Here is a 21,607-nt window from a genome sequence, read left to right on the forward strand (position 1 = left end):
TAACTTGCACTCTCAGGGCATAGAAACTAACTTGCACTCTCAGGGCATAGAAACTAAAAGCTAAGGGAAGGAGATGGGTAGACTGGTGAATATTTGAGCCTCACAGTTTCTAGTATCTGCATCATAGGCACTGTGCAGAGTCTGGGTTTCAGAAATTGGCTCCTACCTAGTTTGAAGTTAGATCATTTAGAAATTACTTGTAATGTAATCCTATAGGAATGTCTGGTATCATAGAGTAGATGAACGTTTTGGTAATTTTTCATCCTTTTTTAATGGTTCTTTGAAATTTTTACTGCTGTTTTTAAAAAGATTTATTTATTGATCCTTTTGTGGTTCACAAGCATGGTGATTATTTTAGATTGATAGATGTTTGTGTGATGCGTGCCTTCCTCTAACATTTTTATGACGTTGGCACATTACCCACCTGATGTGAAAGGGAGAAAAAATCTATTTATTTATTGAAAGGCAGAGTTACAGAGAGAGAGAAAGAGATCTTCCATCTGCTTGTTCACTCCTCAGATGGCCACAGCAGTCAGACCTGAGGCAATCCAAAGCCAGGAGCTCCTTCTGGGTCTCCTCATGAGTGCCAGAGCCCAAGTGCTTGATTCATCTTCCACTGCTTTCCCAGGCACTTTAGCAGGGAACTGAATCAGAAGTGGAGCAGTCAGTATTCAATTCAGCACCCATGTGGGATGCTGGTGCCACACTTGTCAACTGCCTGCTGTGCCACAGTACCAACCCTGCGAAGAATGTTTTATAGTTGTCAGTAAAACATTTTCTTATCCTGGAGGTTTGTAAGACATCAAAACAGGTTAATGTGGCAGCTGAAACAGCCATGGATTATGGATTATATATTCAACAAATCACATTCACATAATTAAACTTTTTTCAACTACAATCATGTTCATTGTAGAGAATAAAAATGCAGAAACATGCAAATAAAAGATTGAAATCAACATTCACCAAATCACTGAGCATTAAAAATTAAATTTTTATATGTATCCTTGCAGATTTTTTTTTTATCTTTAAACCTTTTTATTTTGAAGTGTTTTCCAACATGAGGAGAATGTTAAAATATATTTGCCCAACTACATAGATTGCTCATATTTTTCTAATTTGCTCAGGAATATCTTTTATAGTGATTTTGTTTATCACAATTCAATCAAGAATTACACAGTGCCATTACTGGTGATGTATGTTTAGTATCCTTAAATGTGGAACAAGACCTTGGTCTTTGTTTCCTTTTCATGACATTGGCAGTTTTTAAAGGAATACATCCAACTGTTCTGTATATGCAAATTTTTAACTTTGAAATTATTTCTTATAAATTATACCCTATTTCTTGCTTAATATTTTTCTGCATTTTACAATGTCTTTAATTACTCTTTCAATTTTCTTTTTGGATGGCTGTATACTATCATTTGTTTTCATTAGTTTCTATTGTTGGGCATGTTTACTGTTTCAATTTTTCTGAGTATTACAAATACAATTGAGAAGAACATCTCTAAAAATAAATCTGCATTGCAATTTTAATTTTTGAATCCATTTATCAATTATTTTAAGCCCTTAAACAGGGAGCAACAAAACAAAAATTCTGCATAAGAGGATAATTAAATGTTAATCTCTGTGATTCTAGATATAATTAGAATAGAAATTTGGGAATGGAGGAAATTGTCAGATGAAGAGGTTGCCAGATTCAGTGGATAAAAATACAGAACATCCAGTTAAGCTTAAATTTTATATGAGACATACAATTCTTGGGACACACTTACACTAAAGCAAGCACTCCGTATTTGAAATTCAAATTTAGCTGGACATCTTCTGTTTTATGACAGTCCACCCAAAGATTGAGTATTTGTGTAGTTTTTGAGGCAGTGATGATTGTAATTATGCAAACCAGATATTTTGGTGCAGAAGGGATGACTTGAGGGCAATCAATCTCAGCTCATCCCTTCTGTACCAAAATATCTGGTTTGCATACTTCCAAAAACGAGTTTATGTTCTATAAGACTGGGTACTTTGTGTTCCATGTGCTACTATGTCTTAAATCTTTGAATAGTAGTTCCAGTATTTGTTAGATGAATAAATGAATTTGCATTCTAGAAAAAAACAGGCTTTTTAGAGCAAAGGTCATTTCTTGTAATAAGGGGATTAGGATAAACAACTTCTGTTAACGTGGAAAACCTTGCAGAATTTGTACTCCCCGCCTTCCTGTATTTATTATTTGATAATGGTATTTTAAGTGGTTTCTGTGTTTCGGATTCTGGGGAAACCTTGGTGAGCAAAAACAGAAATTTTCCCTACTCTTTTGTGTTGTTATTTTATACTTATAGATATCTGTATAGTATGAGAGGAAAATCATTTTGTTCTGAAATATTATAAAATGAACCTAATTTGAGAGCAAGATAGTACTGTGTCTTGCAGGATAGATTTAATCTCTCTTGTGACATCTTCATAATTTTCCCCTGGACATCATTAATCAATACAGAATACAAGTTAGTAATACAGGGAGAGACCATTGTCCGTCCATTTTGTAACAATGTGGAACAACTGGAATTCTGTTCTTCGCTGATGGGACCATATGCTGGTATCAAATTTTGAACATTTTGTATTTTTTTTCTTTAATAAAATTGGCCACAGATCTGCTCCTTTATCCAGAAAGTCATTTACCCAACAATAACAAAAGCATACATCTACCCAAAAACTCTGGTGCAAGAAGATTCATCACAGGGAATGTCCATCAAAATGGCAGTTATGCAGCAAATGGTGGGGCATTCAGTAGTAAACTGTTAGTGATGTCAATATGAAAAATAGTACCTGTAATATGTAATATTACCTCAAACAGCCTATCTCACATGCAGTCAGATATTGTGAAGTAACCAACGAACCAACAATCAATGTGAGTCAGACTGCTTATGATCTACATCAAAGAATTGTAAAACCTAATATACTTTTAATACCCTATGTTATTCCGTAATGGGGTGGGAGAGCAGAGAAATCTTCCATCACCCTAGAAGGTGTGAGGAAGATGTGAAATATTAGTTACTCCTCACTGGGGTATTGAGCATTTCTCTGCATACCACTCCTAAAACTGTGCTGTACCTAAACTGTTGACATATGTCTTGTTGGAGTTATAAGCCAGTCTAGACTACCCGAAAAAAAGCCAGGTTCAGCAAAATTATGCTTCAATGCTATAAAAGGCTATAAATATTATAATGAAAATAGACACAAGACAGCTGAACAGTAATCTATAGCTATTTTAAGATGTATAGAACCCACTGTATATAAACTAAAATTGAAATGTCAGTGAAGTAGTCACAGGATGTGGTAAAGAACTTGCATTTATTTTTAACATATTGGTTACTCAATACTATGTCAATTAATTTCATAGTGTTATAAATTGTTGCTGATGTTACGTTGGGGCTTTTAATTGATCGGGATGATACTCTGCTGGCTCTACCTTCAGACCAGAGAAGGTCTTCCTAAGAAGCCGTTGAACTTAACTGGTCAATAAGATGCTGGACTCTATGCTTGGTATATGCTTGCAATGAAGGAATCTCAACTGAACTTGAACTGTGGTAATGCAACAAGGTGGAGGAATCCATCATGGGGGGAGGGTTAGGGGAGGGATGGGGGGAATCCCAGTATCTATAAAACTGTGTCACATAATTCAATGTAATTAATAAATAAATTTTTAAAAAATAAATAAAAGGAAAAAAAATAGTGAACTGTTAGACAATAAAAATGAATAAGCCACTGAGACACCCAACTACATGAATAAATCCCAGGAGTGTCATGTTAAGCAAGAATATTTGTGTTCTGTTTTATGTCCTTCCAAAGGGAAAAAATTAGCAATTTTAGAAATCTATAGCTTCCTCTTTGTTAGGTGATATAGGTAAGAGAGTGGTAAGAGAGTAGAGACACTTGCTGAAATGGTAGGAATATTTTATGAGTATATCTGGATTTGAATGAACATTTAAGATCTGGATATAATATTCTATATAAATTATACATCAGATTAAAAATATAGAAAGTTGTACATAATATTCAATTATAAGCCAACTCAGCATATTTATTAACAAGTCATCCATTTATATTTTAAGATGTATTAATTTGTATTGGAATGGCAGATTAACAGAGAGAAGGAGAGACCAAGAAAAAGATCTTCGTCCACTGGTTCACAACCCAAGTGACCACATGGCCAGAGCTGAGCCAATCCGATGCCAGGAGCCAGGTCTCCCACATGGGTGCAGGGTTCCAAGGCTTTGGGCCATCTTCTACTGCTTTCCCAGGTTACAAGTAGGGAATTAGATGGGAAGTGGAGTAGCCAGGACACACACTGAAATCCTGGCATGTGTAAGGCCATCACACCTGGCCCCATTTTTATGTATTTTTAAAAACGTTTATGTTTTTGAAAGGGAGGGAGAGTTAGGAATCTTCCATATGTTCATACATTCCCAGATGGCCACAACAACCAAGCTGGGTCACGTTGAAGTGAGGAGTCTGAACTCCATGCACGTCTCGAACATGGGTGGCAGAAGTCCAAGGACTTGGGCGGTCTTCTGCTGCTTCGCCAGGCACATTAGTGGAGAGCTAGATTGGAAGTGGTGGGCACATAAGATGCCAGAATTGGATATAGCAGCTGAACTTGCCATGACACAATGTTAGCCCCAGTCTCACCCATCTTTAAACAGAACTTTTTGGAAGTAAGACAAATACTAGAATTTTATTGAATATCATTAACATAGACTTATGTAAACATATGACATAGAAATTTTGAAAGGATTATCTTAAAGATGACTGAAGAAGGATTACCTCATAAATGTCTTTCCTTGAGAAAATCCAGTTTGCCTTACTTTGTGTTCATGTTGAGTACAACAAAGTTGCTTTCCCACAATAGCTACTTGTCTTTATCTTGTTACTCTTTCTTGTGGTAAACTGGGAATTGTGATCTTGTGCCCCAGAAGGGGTAATTATACATCAGTATTTCTCTTTTTCTCGCTTTTTATCCTTTTTCTTCCATTGTAAACTATTTGATAGATATCAGAGAGTGTCTGTGACATCTGTATGCTGCAACCATATGCCTGTGTCTCCCTCATTTGAAGCTCCTTCCAGTCTCTCACAGAGCTAAGGCCCATTCTGATTTTTTGTGTTTTCATTTTCTTGCCTATTTACATGTATAAGTGTGTATTTATATATTCTGTACATATGGCCATGATGCATTTGTGAATATATGCATATTTGCACACATTTATGTAGATTTGCACATATATCCTAAATACTGTATGATTGTGCATACGTAACTTTCTTACAATTGGGGTACAGTAGAGTATTTGGTCTCTTGATTTTTGCTATTTTTGCTCTTTTTAGTTTTTAGTGTATTTCTAAGATTCACCCAAAGTGTTATAAGTAGCTGAAATTTGTTGATTAACAGTGCTGCACACTGTTCTGTTATCGACATGTACGACTTTTGTTCTTTCATATTTTCTCCTTTATTCTCCTCTCATCCTTTCCCCACCTGCAGCAGTAAATAAGCAGAATGGTTAGCCAGTTCACTAATAAGCCACACTCTTAACCAAGTCTTGAATTTATCACATGGAAATGTAGATACCATTAGAAATCCCTTCTATTTCTATAACCATATTAAGTGATATGATTTGCATATTTATAGTCAGCTAAGAATTACATGGTTTTAACGACAGCTGCGGCATGGAAAGTTTTAACACACTGGAATGAAGTGTATTTTGGAGACATTCTTGGTATCTGAAGATCAGCAAGCTCCATATGGTGCTCACTGAGCCAATGAGTTTGAAGAAATACTTCAATTGCTGAAACAACACGAACTATCAATTAATCTTTTATACACAAAAATAAATGTATAATCTCTCCTCCAGCTTACTCCTACAAGAATAATTCTATTTGTAAGGTGTGGTGATTGTTAAGTATAACCTTCTTTATTTATTTAAAGTGTAATTTTCCTCCACGTTCCAATAAAACAGTAATATATTTTGTAAGTTAGAAAATTATTACAATACAGGAATTTCCAGATCAGGATTAATATCGATTTTATAAGAATGGTAAAGATTAGAACATTTTCCTTCACTGTAAATAACAGTCATAATTCTAGTTTTATTTTTATATGGGGTAATCCATTTTGTTATTAATATTTATTGAAATAAAAATGTTTTATTTCCCCGCAGGATATGGCTCAGTGTGGGGTAAAAAATCAACAAAATATTTGTTGTAATTTTACATACTTGCAGGTTAACTTGCTTTATATATAACCAGTGTATAATATACTCATTCTGGTAACAATTTAGTTAATGTGACCACAAGCTTCAGACAGTAAGACATTTGGTATAGCTTTTAGCCTTTTAAAAACAGTATGATAAGGGCTTATTTTTATTTCTTTTAAAAAATTTTTATTTTTAATATTTACACAACTGAGCAGTGGCCATGCCCTCGTGATTAGGGTGGGAAGGGTAAAGTATGGAGGAAGTTTGATGGGACAGATGTTTTAGTTCTTTTTTTCTCCTGTGTCTGCAGTGGAAGAATGGGATGAGGCTGTCCTTGCTGTCAAACTATATTAGCACTCAGGGATGGGGGGTGTTCATTTGATGACACCTTAGAGATCCTGATGTGGGGAAGAGTACTCCAAAGGTGTTACTTGAATGATTTTATAGTTCTGAGCAGTTGTTGGTTTCCTTGCTCCAGGGCTGATAAGGTCTATTGGTTGACAGGATTCACCTTAGTGCATCTACAGACTCAGGAACATGCTACAAAGCTTGGCCAGGATAACTGTACAACCTATTCTGCTTTCTGTTCTCTTGCAAAGCAGTTGATATCACCTACTGGCCTAGATGATCTGGCTGTCTGCATCTGGACATGCTGTCCACTGTACAACCATTAGCACCTCAGGAGACTCAGTCCCAATACTTGCACTCCAAATTCAGTCTGAGTTCGGTGGTCCACTTGGAGAGTCCCCAAGAAATCTTGTCTGGGGTGATCTTAGACTTGACTCTTATGTGTGCCAGCCAGTGCAGGGTCAAGTTCTGTCTTGTCTCCTGCATGAGCCATTACACATACCAGTGGATGCTGGCGCTATGGCCAGCCAGCCCACCACAGACCTGTTCTTCAGCATACCAGCAGGTGCCATGGCCTAGTCAGGGCAGCCCAAGGGTTTACTTTTCTATTTCTTTTTTAAACAGTGTGTTTATTTGTTTCAACACAAAGTGACAGAGAAAGCTGATCCATGTACTGATTCATTCTCCAAATGAATGCAACAGCCAGGACTGGGCCTGGCTGAAGCCAGGAGCCAGGCACTCCATCTGGGTGGCAAAGACTCAAGTGCTGGAGCCATCGTCAGATGTTTCCCAGGTGTATTATATGGAAACTAGATCAGAAGCAGAGTAAAAGGCTGGACTGGGCACTCTGATATGAGATATATACATCAAAAAAAAAAAAAATCAGTTTAGCACAGTGTGCCATAAGGCATGCCTCTTTTTTTTTTTTTTTTTTTTTTTTTGAATTTTTCAGTGATTTTACTTTCCTTCACTGCTGAAATAATTTCTCCCCAAATAGAGTTGTATTCCCTTTTTTTTTTTTATTATTTAACTTCATTAATTACATTGTATTATGTGACACAGTTACATAGATACTTGGGTTCTCCCACCCCTCCCCAAACCCTCCCACCATGGTGGATTCCTCCACCTTGTTGCATAACCACAGCTCAAGTTCAGTTGAGATTCCCCCATTGCAAGCATACACCAAACATAGAGTCCAGCATCTTATTGTCCAGTCAAGTTCAACGGCTTCTTAGGTATACCCTCTCTGGTCTGAAGACAGAGCTAGCAGAGTATTATCCCAGTCAATTGAAAGCTCCATCATACCATCAGCAAAAATTTACATCATTATGGAATTGATTGACATAGTAATGAGTAACCAACATGTTAAAAGTAAATGCGAGTTCCCAGCCACCTTCTGTGACCACCTCACCTATACTTCAATTTAGTTTATACACAACATATAACATTCAAAACATAACATGTTATACATAACATCATATCATCTTAAATTAAGGCAAACATGTGGTATTTAACCTTTTGTGATTGGCTCATTTCCCTTAGCATTATGGTTTCCAGTTTGGCCCATTTGGCCACAAAGAACTGCATTTTGTTTTTTTTAATAGCTGAGTAGTATTCCATGGAGTAGATGTACCATAGCTTTCTTATCCAGTCCTCTGTTGATGGGCATTTTGGTTGCTTCCATGTTTTTGCAATTACTGATTGTGCTGCTATGAGCATAGGAGTGCATGTTGGTTTCTCATAAAACAAGTGTTCTGGATATATTCCTAGGAGTGCTATTGCTGGATCATACGGTATGTTGAATTTGAGTTGTTTGAATATTCTCCATACTGATTTCCATAGAGGCTGTAGCAGCCTGCAGCCCCACCAGCAGTGGAGTAGGGATCCCTTTTCCCCTCAACCTCGCCAACAAGTGTTGTTGGTGCTTTTATTCATGTGGGCCAGTCTTACTGGTGTTAGGTGGTACCTCATTGATGTTTTAATTTGGATTTCCCTTATTGCCAGGGAACTTGAGCATTTTTTCATATGTTTATTTGCCATTTGGGTTTGTTCCTTTGTGAAGTGTTTGCCCATTTCCCGTGCCCATTTCTTGAGTGGCTTGTTTGTTTTGACATTTTGGTTGTTTTGTAGCTCTTTTTATATTCTGGAGATCAGCCCTCTATCACCTATGTCGTGTGCGAAGATCTTCTCCCATTCTGTGGGTTGCCTTTTTACTTTGTTGATTGTTTCTCTAGCTGTACAGAAGCTTCTTAGTTTGATGAGGTCCCAATTGTTTATTTATTTTTATTGGAAATGTAGATATACAAAGGAGAGACAGAGAGGAAGATCTTGCGTCCAACAGTTCACTCCCCAAGTGAGCATGACGACTGGAGCTGAGCCAATCCGAAACCAGGAGCCAGGAGCTCTTCCGGGTCTCCCACACGGGTTCAGGGTCCCAAGGGTTTGGGCCGTCCTCAACTGCCCTCCCAGGCCACAAGCAGGGAGCTGGATGGGAAGCAGGGCTGCCAGGATTAGAACCGGCGACCTTATGGGATGCTGGCGTGTGCAAGGCAAGGACTTTAACCACTACACTATTGTGCTGGGCCTATGCCTCTTTATTCTGGGCACATTCAACTCAAACTTTTTTTACATCTTTGGCATCAGATACAATTAACTACCTTATGAGTCATACTTATAGATAAGAATGGAAGAGGAGAATTGTCTGAGAATTTATTAAGGTTGTTATCATAAGTTTTGTCCTAAAGTATTATATAGAAGGTTTAAAATTAAGTAAACACAGCTCTTACCTCTCTTTTCCCGGCTCTTACCTCTCTTTTCCCGGCTCTTATCCCTCCCCCTCTTACCCCGCTCTTACCCCTCTCTTCTCTCTCTCTCTCTTCTCTCTTGCTTTTCTTTGCTCTCCCGTTCCCCTCTATCCATTCCTGCTCCGTTGGAATAAAACCTCCAAAAGATAAAAAAAAAAAAAAAAAAAAAAAATTAAGTAAACACAGTCCCAGACTTACAATGTTTGGCTTACAGCTGTTTAGTTTTACAATGTTGTGACAGTGATGTGCTGCATTCAGTAGAAATCATGCTTTAATTTTGAATTTTGGTCTTATCCTGAATCCTCCTAGTGTTAGGCAGTGGCAACAAGCCTACGGTCTCAGTCACTATTGTGACCACAGAGGGAAACAACCGACACTCTAAGAAACTGTGTTACGCAGCTGGAATGGTAAGCTAAATTAAGTGCATTTTTGACTTAGGATATTCCCAGCTTTCACCGGACTTATATAGGAGAATCTGCAACACTATTATAATGTCTTTAAAATGTGTAACCGTCAGAGCCTACTCTACGAGTAATCAAAAATGATCACATCTCAGGAAGGTCTTATACCTCAGTCTCTGTGGTCTGACAGTTCAGAGAAAATTGAGATATTTCTAGTGCCAAAGCATCATCAACCTTCAATTTTGACTATATGTTGGTCTTAACATTAGATTCAAACTCTTAGAATAGTCTAGGCTGAGCACTTTCCCATTGGCGAAGGGTGATGTAACCCAGGACATTGCATGTACTGTCTAGCTTTCTATTAGTAATGCTGTCTCTCTAAGAAGTAACAAAAATGTTGAAATAAAAGAGACAACTCACTTGTTTTCTTGAATAAGGAGGACATTATGGAAACCAAAGGTTTACCAACCTCATTTTTTTAGAAAATAGAAGTAGACTTTTTTTCTAATAAGTCATACATCAATGAGATTTAGGTAATTGTAGCTTCGAGCAACAATTACTTATATATTGACAACTTAGACAATGTTTTACATGCCCGTTTGCTCTCCTGTTCACTACTGAAATGTAGTTACCATAGCAATGAGCACATCACATGGTTCCTGTGCTAGTTCTAAAATAGAGAACAGCAATATGCCGTATGAGCTCTGCTTGTTTTCTGTGTCAAGACTGCATACACAACTTGAGGCTATTCCATACCCTACTCAGTGCAGGTAGCTTATCATTGACATAGAAAGCCTGCCACGCAAAAAGCAATTGCCAGGAATATATTTCGAGTTGCTGCTGTCTTCTCTTGCCTTGTGTAGTGTGTGTTCTTTGCGACTGAAGCTAAAAGAACAGCTTCACTAGTTGACCAGCAGGGATCCTGCTGCTGTGCATTTAACCAAATAATATCTACGGTTTGTCAGTGCCACTTCCAGGATTGGGTGGGAGGGACATGCACAGCATTCATAATGGCGTTTTCTCAGTCCTGTTGCTCCAATCTTAACCAATCTTAGCTTTCTGTTGCTGTCTCTCATCATGTGTAAAGTTAAAAATCTACGAAAGTCCATTTTAGGGTTTGAAGAGAGGAGGACACCAGACACAGCTGGAGGTGTGCTATTAGTTTCCTTTGGGGACCGTTATTGCTCTGTAAGTGTAGGTTCTATGGCAGTATATCTATAGAAAAATACTTTAGATTCCCATGATTGGGGCTGTCAGGACCTCACTGATGACATGCTGTTGGATTCTGTAGAGTAAGTATTTGCTGTCAGACCTCAAGAAATGCAGAGCACATCCCTGTTAGTGTGTATCTTACCAGATGTTTGAAACAGTCAAAATACTACAGCATCAGCGAAGAGTACCGCTGTGTATCTTTTCCTAACCATGAATAAAGCAAGCAAAAGGCATTTCAATTTGAGCTATCGACCACACTACAACTATTCACTGGGGCTACAGATTTAAAATGTTAAATATTCTGTGTTTAACAGAATAGGAACAGCTGTGCTAGGTATACAGTGGAGGAATGCAGTGCTTTGTTGTCTCATTGCCTTCTGTTTTGGACTAAAGAGACGTCATGGAGGCTTTAAGTGATGATGCTGTCAAACTGCTCAGGGTCTGGTTTGGAAAATTAACTGTAAGTACATCAGAAGTTAAATAGTGATGCGAGTATTACCTCACAGTGCATAAAAATACCCTCCACAAGCCAAAGGAAAACAGAGAAGTGACAGTCTCTTCTGCAGTAATATTGTGTGCTAAGGATATGTTACCTGTGGGGTGATTTTAACTGTAATCATTTCTAGTATGTAAAATAAGGAAAGCATCCCCCCAAATGAGAAGTATGTGGTTCATATGTACACAGGGTAAATGCTCATTTGTAAGTCTGTATTTGTAAATATGTCCAATGTACTTGATTGTCTTGCTTATCACACCATTTGCCAGTTGCTCCTGTTGAAAACTGTTTTTATTATTATTTTGTTTTGATAGCATACCACATGCTGTCAAACATTAAAACCACAGAGTAAATAACTTTAAGATCCTTTTGTCATACCAGTTTCGGAAAGTTAAGGAACAAGACAATGAGAGTTGGAGTCTGTATAAGGGAGACACTGAAAAAAAATGAATCAAGAGACACGGAATCAGAAGTAACCTTTCCATATCTCAGTGTCATCTCAATATGACTTCATCTGTCTAATCCCCACATCCTCTCATTTCATTGAAATTGACAGATATTCTCAATGGATCAGTTAAAATGTTTAAGCTGTTCGTTGTTTTTAAAGGGTCATTATGTGAGTCAGTATTAAGCCAAAAAATGCCAGCAGAAAATTTGTCAGAAGGAATTAGCTTATGCAATTGCGGAGACTAAGTCAGCCATCCCAGAGTTCAGGCTGGAAGGGAAGATTATTAGCAGTTTGGAACCTGATGGGTACAAATTTAGCTCTCTTTTAAAGGGCTGGCCTAAATAGATCAGACCCACCTAAAATGATCTTTCTATTAACTTAAACCCATTGATAAGGGGTTACACACAATTCCTTGAGAGGAACTAGATTAGTGCCTGATTGAATAATTGAAGGGGATTGTTAAACCTAGTAAAGGTGACAAATCAAAAAAATTTCTTTAACCTATAAATAGTAATTCTGTGAATAGTGTCTAATCAATCATATGCCAGTGACCCAGCCACACCCAGAAAATAAGCTTTGTCACTAGTCACATAATGGGCTTTGAAACTATAAAACAGTCTCCTTAAGAGGCCACCCAAATCAGTTCCTTCATTTTACAGGTACTAAATCTGAAGCCCATACATGTGAAATTTATTTTGCCTTTATAGTGTCAAGGAAAGGAAATGATCATGCTTTGAATATTTTAGTTCATTTAATCTTTCACTTCAGGCCCAGTGATGTTTAGCTAAAAAACATAGGTAGATCCCTGAAAATACTCCTTTTTTACATTAGTTAAACCAGTCGCCACATGATATTGCAATTTTATATGCAAGGTTTTGGTATATAAAAATATGTTTCTGAGGACAAAAAATATTTAGCTTGACAAAGTGAATATTTAATGAACTTCTGCAGAGTTGGTTTCATCAGAAGATTGACCATCTAGGAGGTTGAGAATATATTCTCAGGAGTCTCAAATTTTAGTGACACCACTGTACTGTTTCCCCTTTGCCTTTTCTCTAAACTTTGCTGTGTAATGGATTCCTACAGTTTGCCCTCTAATATGAGTTATAGGGTTAAGTTCCAGTTAATCTGGTTGTGACATTGAATCGTTAATTCCTTACATCTGGCGCTCTTGAGCACTGGTACGATTTTTACAGTTTTCTAATCCATTCTGGATCCCTAAAAACCATTTGTTAATTAAAACATATTTAAATGGTTGGTATATACCAAGTGCTTCTCTTGAGGCAGTGATGACTACTACAATGTAGTAGGAGAGAGAGACAGGGAAGCACCAACATTAATTATAGAAAGTATCGTCACAGCAAGTTATAAGGATATTTTCATGTTGTATGAATGCCTGACTTTGGCTCACTGCCTAATACGCAGTAGGTGCTTTAAAAGTGCTTTTTAAACAAATGCAGCTCATATCCCATTTTTAAGGAGCTGATTGAAAATCAGTCGATGTTTAGATTTGGGGTTGAGTTCAAGTACTTGACTATATTGGGACAGATGCAAAGACACTTTCATTAATTACCAATTTTATTATTTCCTTCAGAGATAGTCTTACTCTTTTTATCCCTGACCTTTAGCCTTTGCTTGAAATTACGTACTAATAGAAATTGTTGTTGACCAAGCGAATATGCTATATCTATAAAAGAATACGGACATCAAGTTCTTTTTACATTGTTACATCACTGATTCAGATTTCCAGCTAAATGCCAGAATATAAATTAGATCCCTTATCAAATTTGGCACATAAAATTTTAGGATCCTTTTAAATACAGTACATGTGTTTTTAATAAATACCTGCTTTGGCAGTAAATTAAATGAATGTTTTTTACATCAAGAACACTTGCATTGCATTTTGTATTTTGTCATCTTAAAACTGTCCTCATGAACCAGGTCAGGGAGGAAATTGAATTTGATTTCTGTGTTTGGTTTTACATTTAGTAAATATTTTTTCTTGATTGTGTTGTATTTGTTTTATTTTGTGTTTTTGGTTTTGTTACTTAGAATGAACTTAAGAATCCATGACATTTTCCCCTAACTGTTGTCTAGCTACACTTGTCTACTAAGAGTTGTTTTTTTTGTTTTGTTTTGTTTTGTTGTTGTTGTTTGTTTTATAACCAAATTCTTTCTCCTGTCTCCTCACCTTCTTTTGCACCCGTCCTTCCCCTCCTCCTGGCCTATTTTTACCTCATTGTTCAGTGTTACTCCTCCAGCCAATTCATTCATCCTCTAAGTATCCTTACATCTTCAGAGTATCCTTATATTGTCTCTACCCCTCAAATGTTAGTTTGATTTTTTTCTAAAGAGTTATTTATTGTTATTTGATGTTCAGAGTTACAGAAAAACAAGGGGAGACACAGAGAGGAGGGAAGAGAGATCCTCCATCCACTAATTCACTCCCGAAATGGCTGCAATGCCTGGAGCTGGACTAGTCTGAAGCAAGGAGCCAGGAGCTTCTTCCAGGTCTCCCATGTGGCTACAGAGTCCCAAGGACTTGAACAGCCTCTTCCCTTCACCAGGCCATAAGCAGAGCTGGATCAGAGCTGGAGCATTCGAGACTTGAACTGGCACCCAAATGGCATGGCAATGCCACAGGGGAAGGCTTAGTCTGCTCTGCCACTGTGTTGGCTCGCCGAATGTTAGTCTGATCTCGAGATCTCTTTTGTATTGTTGGCTGCTAGTGCAGAACCTGACATACAGCAGATGCTTAGTAAATGAAAGGATAGATTGACATATGGAATATTTATTGTGTTCTAGTTACTGTAAAATTGTCTCAGAGAACTTTGCTGAGTTCCAAATGCCATGTTGTTTTGTAAATAATATTCTTACTTTCACTTTAGGGACAGTACAGTATTTTTTAATCAAGTAGAATAAAAATATAGGCACATACATGATATAACTACATGTAAACTTAAGTCTCAGTGTGGCGAGTTGCAAAGTTAAGTGAGTCTTTTACCACGGTTGCTGTCCTACACCTTGAAAATAACTACTTTAGTGCATAGTGTTGTATAATAATTTCCTAACAAGTATGTCTTCAAAACAACTTATTTCACATACCAGTTTCCCCAAGCCTCAATCTACTATCTGCAATCTGTGGCTTTAACAGTTTCTTGCTTAGAGTCAAATGCCAGAATCTCAAAATCTCCCAGAAAGACCATTTGAAGTAAACAAACCCATCAAGATTTGGAGAAATGCCACATGAAAAGAGAAAATGCTATATTGCATCCTAGCTTTAATTTTCAAAACCCAAAAACATTGTCCTTAGTGGCCCATGAACTCCAGTTCTGTGGTTTTCTTAGCACCCTGTGTTGCATTTTGCTTTCATAATTGTACTCTGTTTCTTCCCAGAATTCTGTTTATGTCCAACACAGCAGTCTTTATCCTGAAGAAGCCAATCCATCCTGACTAGCTGTAAATCATTTTTAACAAATTGTCTTTTTATCCTTTTCACATATTTCTTCTGATTTATTTTTTATTCTTTAAAGATTCACTTTTTATGTATTTGAAGGACAAAGTTAGGGAGTTGAAAAGAGTCAGAGAGTCTTGCTTATGTGGATTCACTCCCCAAATGGTCACAACATCTGAGGCTGAGCTATGCCAAAGCTGGAAGCCAGCAGCTTCTTGCCGGTCTCCCAAGTGGGTGCAGGAGCGTAAGAGTGGATCAACCTTCACTGCTTTCTCAGGCACATTAGCAGGGAGCTGGATTAGAACTAGAATAGCTGGGACTCAACCCAGGGCCCATATGGTCTGCCCGTTGCGCAGGCAGAGATTTATGCTACGTGGCAATGCCAACCCCTAGAAATTCTTTTCATCATCATTCCAATATATATTTGTCAACATACTTATGCCATGTTACAGACATATGATCAATACTTTGTATTAAGAGTAGGCCTTTTGTTGGGCCCGGCGGCGTGGCCTAGAGGCTAAAATCCTCGCCTTGAAAGCCCCAGGATCCCATATGGGTGCCGGTTCTAATCCCGGCAGCTCCACTTCCCATCCAGCTCTCTGCTTGTGGCCTGGGAAAGCAGTCGAGGACGGCCCAATGCATTGGGACCCTGCCCCCACATGGGAGACCTGCAAAAGGTTCCTGGTTCCTGGCACCGCATTGGCGCGCACCGGCCCATTGCGGCTCACTTGGGGAGTGAATCGTTGGACGGAAGATCTTCCTCTCTGTCTCTCCTCTCTGTATATCTGACTTTGTAATAAAATAAATAAATCTTTTAAAAAAATGATCAGAAGGGTCTGATCATCTCAAACATTTAAAAAAAAAAAGAGTAGGCCTTTTGTACTTTTGTGATTTTTTTTCAATAACACATGAAACATTTCTATCTTGTTTCCACATTGGCTATTTTGAGAAACCCACTATCCGACCATGTGAATGTTTAAGCTCACTGACTACTCTGGCTTTCTTGGACATGGATATTGCGGCCACAGCTAATAGGAGCTTGGAGGAATCTCAGTTACTTTAAAAATGGCTTAAAAATCATGGGAATGTAGAGAGGGAGTTAAAAAGGAAACATGGGAACAAGAGGTTTGGTAAAAATTTAAAATGTTGAGAAAGTAGAAGTAGAAACAGAGTTGAATTGCATATGTGTGAATTGATAAAAGAATGCGCCCTTAACATCTGAAAGAAGAATGTAACAGTTCAAAATTGTTATCTGTGACACTGGTGATTTTTTTACACAACTGGCCCTATCAGAGAAAAATACAAACCTTGTTTGAGGAAGTGTAATAGAGTGTTAAGACCCTACTTGCAAGACTCTTTTTCACGTGAATGAATATGGTTAAAATTAAGATGGAATAAAATTTTTGGAGACGGTTAAATAAAATCCAAATTGGTTGTGGAATAAAGGCCAAAATGTTATTTTCAGTCATGTAGTGCATATTTCCATATGTTCTAAAATTCCTTAAGAACTTGGCACAAAGTTTGGCTGAGTTTCTGTCTTTCAAGTGACAGGTGCCTCTTCTTTTATTGTAGTAATAATTTAAATTAACAGTGCTTCATATTAACAAGATTAGAAAGTGCATAATACAAAAGATAAATTTGCCGGGTCTGCCCCCGAACTGGAGCTGCAGAATCCTCCCTGCAATACATACCCTCGCTCTCTGTGTCTGCGCTTCTCCTCCCCTTTACCTTCTGGCCTCCTTCTGTCTTTAGTTTCTCCTTTTCATTTTAACCACAATCACTTCTCTATCAGATGGTTCTTGTTTCTACTTCTGGATACATCTAAATGCCAGTTATAAAATCAGACATTCTTACTGAATTTTGTTTTAAATCTAATAGTATTCAGCAGTAGTTTGGAACTGCAACGTAATTATTAAATGTAGATTTTAATACTCCTGATGATTCACATTTTCCAACTTGTGTAATTTTGCACTTTGTTTTTCTTGGCAAGACATTGTTTTAAGTATCCATTAATGAGGAGAATGGTTTCTTGTGTTTTGGCTTCTAGAAAGAAATAATGAATCTTTTCCTGTCATCTTTTAAAAAGATTCTTTCCCTTTACAGAAAAGTATGAACAGCAGAAAAGGACAGGTATTTAAATCTGCTTGCTGATTTAAGTCAATCATTTCTTAATAGGATCACTGGACTTTTGTTTAATGGGTCTTCCCTGTTAGTAGTCTGTCTGGTTATTAGATACCTCTTGAAAATCGTTTTTATGATGATTGAATTTTTGAGTTAGAAAGGACATTAGTAAGTGTGAAAAGCCTCTCATTTTCAAGATGAAGAATCTAAGAAAAAGAGTTTGTACCTTGTTCAAATTTAAACTGAGAATAAAATAAGAGGCAAAGGAAAGAACTAGAAGCATGTTTCTTGATTTCTTGTACAGGGCTCTTTGTTTTCCCTTTATTTTTTTATTTGAAAGGCAGACTGGCAGAAATCTTCCATCTACTCCCCAAATGAATGTAACAGCTATGGGTATGCCTCAGTAAAGCTGAGAACCTAGAACTCCATCCCAGTCTCACACATGAGTGGCAGAAGCACAAATAGTTGGGGTATCACCTGCTACCTCCCAACACTTTATCAGGGAGCTGGATCATAGAAGCAAAGTAACCAAGGCTTAAACCAGGCACTCGAATATGGGATTCAGGTATCCCAAATGGCAGCTTATCCCTGTGTGCCACAATGCCCACTCTGAAAACTCTTGTTTTTATGCACTATGTAAAATATGGAAGGCAAGCTGGTCTTTCTACAATCTGTTATATTTTTTATATCCTGGGCTTTAACATTTTTTGTACTTCACTATTTGAACTGAAATATTTTATCATGTTTTCAAACCTACTTGACATCTAATAATTTTTATCTCCCTTTTTCACATCGAATCTTACATACTGTTCATATTTCTATAAAATAGTCCTATTTATGTCTCTTTTCAAAAGCTTTAGTGTTTCCCACTCCAACCATGTATCTCCTACATTAAGGCATTAAGTCTAGTTTCTTAACCTATGACAGACTAAATCTAACTTTCAAGTCTTAGTGGTTTTCACTCCTGTACCCTTCTTTTAGGATCCAGGACAGCTGGACTACTTGCCATTCTCAAGACCCACTTCTCATTTTCCACACTGCATTGTCCTTCCTTACATAAACTTTCAACTGAAATTTTAGCCATCCTGTCAGATTTAGGTAATTTTCTACTTCTGCCATAGACAAAACCTTTTCTTTTGTTTTCTTTCCTTTAATTTCAACTGCAAGTATTGTATTCTGACTTTAGTTTTTGTTTTCTTCTGAATTTTTGTACTGTATTTTTGTTTCATTATAAGCTTAAATATAATATCAGTGTGGAAATGTATCTGATTTGCTCATTGGTTACTAAATTTTTTTTAGTTTGTTTGTTTGTTTCTTTGAAACACAAAGATTTTTCCATCGTCTGGTTCATTTCCCCATTTGCCTTCTTAACTAGAGTTGGTCCAAGCCAAAGCCAAGAACTCAATTTGGAACTCAGTTTGGGTCTCCCATGTGTGTGGCTAGGATCCTGATACTTGAGCCATCCCTGCTGCCTCCCACAATGTGCATTAGAAGGAAGTTGTGTTAAAAACAGAGCCACTGGAACTTGAATCAGACATTCTGATATGGAGTGAAGGTATCTCAAAAGGTGGCAAGTGTTACCACCCCTGTTAGAATTCTAAAAGTAAACAGAAGGATGTTGTTACTTTATTCCTGCAACAGATAATCAAAAAATTGTCCAGATCATCATAACTGAGAGAAATCCTATACCTCCAGTGCATGTCTAGCACTAGATAATCACATGGAACCTTCCCCTGTAGCAACCCAGTCCTAAATTCAAGCTCCTTTCCTTCAACCCAACTACTGTTAACCCAGTACTCCATAATTACCAGGATATACAGGATTGGTAGGCTGTTATGTCTAAATTATGTCTCATCTGTCCAGGCTACTCAAGAGTCAGTCTTCCTGTTCGTGTGGTGCAGTTCATGTTAATGAGAGATGCAACTCAGACCATTCCTTTCACAACAAGGTTGAGATCTTTACCGTCACCGAATCAGACTCTTGTCTTTTACGCTTACACCTGAGATCAATGAGAGTGTAGTTTCTTCTTTTGAAATAAGAAAATCTAACAGTGTGCTATGTGTATTATGATTTGTTTATCTGAAATGCAGTTAGAGGAAGAGAGACACCTTTCATTGATTACACTCCCCAAATGGTTGCCTGGGCCAGGCCAAAGACAGGAGCTGTGAGATTCGTTTAGGTCTCCCATGCGGGTGGCAGGGGCCAGGGTAGTTGAACTATCTTCTACTGTTTTCCCAGGAGCATTAACAGGGAGCTGGACCGGAAGTTGAATACTTTGTAGTTTAGAACGATGCTTGTGTGGGATGCCTGTCTCACAGGTGACAGTTTAACCTACTCTAACACACCACCAACCCCCCAAAAGTATATATTAACAAGTTATAAGCTCATACATGCTGTGAATGTTCTAGTTATATTGTATGCCAGGAAATAAAATAGAAGCTTGACATAATATTGCTCTCTGTTGACAACAAGTGTTCAGAATCAAGGCTTATTTACCCCTGTTATTTCACTTGTAGAGTGTGTTCCGTAGTTTTTGTTGGTTTTTTTTTTTCTATTCTACGTCTATAGCAAACCTTTTGGCATTTACTTTTGTTATTCTACTCCTCTATGCTCTTTGATAGCTAGTATCTGCCAATAAATGTATGAATGGCCTATATCTTTAAACCTATATGTGTGTATATATATAAACATATATGTAATCAAAACTAAAAAGAATGAAATACGTTCTTTACAAAAAGTCCATTTTCCTGATAATTTTTGATACTTGGATGAAATAAATGCCAAAATTCTTTAACCGGGCTTCCACGAGGGCCCAGTGGCGTGGCCTAGTGGCTAAAGTCCTCGCCTTGAACGCCCATATGGGGGCCGATTCTAATCCCGGCTACTCCATTTCCCATCCAGCTCTCTGCTTGTGGCCTGGAAAAGCAGTCGAGGACTGCCCAATGCTTTGGGACCCTGAACCTGCGTGGGAGACCTGGAGGAAGTTCCAGGTTCCCGGTTTCGGATCGGTGCAGCACCGGCCATTGTGCTCACTTGGGGAGTGAATCATTGGATGGAAGATCTTCCTCTCTATCTCTCCTCCTCTCTATATATCTAACTTTGTAATAAAAATGTATAAATCAGGCCCGGCGGCATGGCCTAGCAGATAAAGTCCTCGCCTTGAACGCCCCCGGATCCCATATGGGTGCCGGTTCTAATCCCGGCAGCTCCACTTCCCATCCAGCTCTCTGCTTGTGGCCTGGGAAAGCAGTCAAGGACTGCCCAAAGCTTTGGGACCCTGCACCTGTGTGGGAGACCCGGAAGAGGTTCCAGGTTCCCGGCTTTGGATTGGCGCGCATCGGCCCGTTGCGGCTCACTTGGGGAGTGAATCATTGGACGGAAGATCTTCCTCTCTGTCTCTCTTCCTCTCTGTATATCTGACTGTAATGAAATAAATAAATCTTAAAAAATATATATATATGTATATATATATGTGTGTGTGTGTGTGTATATATATATAAATCTTAAAAAAGGAGGGGGGCTTCCAGGAGCAGAGCAACAGAAATGAGGGAAAAAAAAGAAAGTAGCATGAATACTCCCATGGAACATAGAAGACCAACATTTTCCCAAGTTTTAGATAAAACGTAGATGCCATCTTTGAAAACTTTAATGCGTATGAGCAGCAAGGCAATTTTTTTACCTTTTTAAAATTAAAAATTTTAAAGCAGTTTATTCTGATGTATTCTTATTTAATATGAGGTCCAGTTCTAGGAAATAGAACAAACTATATTCTCCAAAAGGTGATAAGCTAGAAGAGAAACCAGACTAAGTTATAATTTAGCATGAGAAATGGTGTGATGAAGCTCTGTACAGTGCACTAGAGTCCATCAACTCTGATCTTCAGAATAAAGAATAAAGTATAAGAAATAAAGTCAGTGTCAACCAAATGCAAAAGTAGTTGAGGACTTCTCTTTGCTTATTGTAGATGAGTGTTTTGCCCTATTATTTGGTAAATCAGTGAGGATTTATTATCTGTTCAGTGCAGAGCAAGATTTTGAATGCTTTAAGGATAAAAACTAAAAGTTTTTGTACTAAAGAATTTGTAATC

The 21,607-nt window shown here is 37.8% G+C and overlaps 1 protein-coding gene and 1 non-coding gene across 3 annotated transcripts in view; both read left to right on the plus strand.

The window, feature by feature from the left end:
* ADK (adenosine kinase) overlaps positions 1-21,607 on the plus strand; it is a 467,734-nt gene that overhangs the window by 329,367 nt on the left and 116,760 nt on the right. The gene's annotated exons all lie outside the window — the stretch shown is intronic.
* On the plus strand, positions 322-430 carry LOC118759499 (small nucleolar RNA U13). The gene has a single exon (XR_004996227.2). It is a non-coding gene; the product is annotated as a small nucleolar RNA U13 (small nucleolar RNA).

This window comes from Ochotona princeps, chromosome 13 (genome assembly GCF_030435755.1).
Source record: "Ochotona princeps isolate mOchPri1 chromosome 13, mOchPri1.hap1, whole genome shotgun sequence".
NCBI classification, from domain to species: Eukaryota; Metazoa; Chordata; class Mammalia; order Lagomorpha; family Ochotonidae; genus Ochotona; species Ochotona princeps.